At 50.1% G+C, this 1,666-nt stretch overlaps 1 pseudogene; it reads left to right on the top strand.

Annotated features, from left to right (window-relative positions):
* Positions 1-209: 209 nt before the first annotated feature.
* LOC111668038 (SLAIN motif-containing protein-like pseudogene) lies at positions 210-1,646 on the top strand (annotated as a pseudogene).
* Positions 1,647-1,666: the final 20 nt, after the last annotated feature.

The following is a 1,666-nucleotide window of genomic DNA, read 5'->3' as shown; positions in this document are numbered from 1 at the left end:
CAGATCAAATGTTGGTTGGGTTTCTTACTTTTAATACAATGGTGTGCTGCATCATTATGTAAACAGCGACTCCCAATGGCTACAATAAAGAATACGTAAATATATAATTGCAGTACCACATCTCATCCATAGAGGGCGCCAAGAACCCGTGAAATCCTGTAGGGGGAGGGGCGAGCGCTGCTGCAGGTTTGTTCAGTGGGCTATCTGAAGTCAGTGCGCTAACAAGCTAGTTAGCAGTGAGCGATGTGATGAACGCTGTCGGCGGTGCAGTAGCAACAAGAAAGTATGGACTAGCTAACCGAGAGTTATCCCGGTGTCTTGACAATCATTATCAAACTGTGGACCATTTCAGGTGGTCGTAATTAGCTGCTTCATTCATGCGGTCGCTGGTGCACAGGGGGGTTTGAGCTCCGAGTGGCGGGCAGGCTCAGTCATCAGCAGCTCGCTGGGACAACTGGGACAACACGGCTCACTCACCGGTACGACTGTTTTGCTGGTAGCATGCTAGCTGAGCTAAGATTAGCGAGAGTATTCAAACATACACGTATGGCTTGATATATTACAACATAGCTGCTGCAGTTTTGCTGCTTAGAGGAACATTTAGTGGTGTAGAGCATCCTCATGTAGCTAGCTTCTTTACACGGTTATTACAGTTACAGAGTTAGCAACGTAACGACGAGATAAAAGTGATCGGCGTCATGTAAATACTAGTGATTGTTAGCTGAAACTGACTTGTTAACGCACCAGTGTCGCCTCGATACTAGAGCTAATTCTGTGACTACGACTAAAAACTTTGCATGTGGTTGAAGTAGCTAGAAAATCTTAACCTCTATGCTTGGTTTAATCAGTATTGAGTTGCTGTTGTATCACACCATTGATAAGGGGTCAAATCAAGCTTGAACCAGTACGGTTTGTGTTGTTTCCAGCTGCTCTTTATTGTCATCATGTTAATTTTGCTCTCTTTGCTAACAGAGTAGGAGCATGGTGGTCCCGGACAGTGCCAGCGTGGTCCCCCAGCCTGACAATGGCAGTCCCACTGGCCTCACGGAGAGCCCCAAGTCCGGGTGCGAGGAGGAAGAGGAGGGGGGTCAAGACCTGGCAGGGGTGGAGCTGGAGGAGGTCCGAAAGCTGCAGGAGCTTGTTCGTAGGCTGGAGGTCCAGAATGAGACCCTGCGCAACAGGGGGAGCAAGACTATCATCCACAGAGGTGCCAGCAGCAACAGTAACCTCACAGCCGCTGCTAATATCAATGAGAGGCTGACTTGTGAAGGGGTGACCAACTCCCGTCTCAGGTTGGAGCACAGTGGTGAGCTGGGCAGCACAGACTTTGAACTGTCACCCCCACAGGACAGCAGCAGCAGCGAGGAGATGTCCCCTCTACCTGTAACCAACAGGCTGGAGGAAGAAGATGAAGAGGAGGAGGAGGAGGATCGGGGTCCATGTGGGGGCTTTCTCACCTTGACCTGCAGCAATGGAGTGGGAGAGACCCACGGGCAAATCGAGACACCAGAGAGCCCCTCTCAGGAAAGTTATGAGTCAGAAACACTTGCAGAGAGCGACTCAGGGGTGGACCAAACTGCACTGGATGAGGTGGATGTCCTAGATTTGGAGGATGAGTGTGCAGAAGTAGAGGACGAGGACAGCTGGTATGTTTCATCAGCTGTAC

Source organism: Seriola lalandi, unplaced genomic scaffold, assembly GCF_002814215.2.
Source record: "Seriola lalandi dorsalis isolate HSWRI2012SDOR001 ecotype SW California unplaced genomic scaffold, Sedor1 jcf7180002003839, whole genome shotgun sequence".
Classification (NCBI taxonomy): domain Eukaryota; kingdom Metazoa; phylum Chordata; class Actinopteri; order Carangiformes; family Carangidae; genus Seriola; species Seriola lalandi.
Note: the sequence above shows the minus strand (reverse complement) of the source record. Positions and strands in the feature narration are given on the sequence as shown.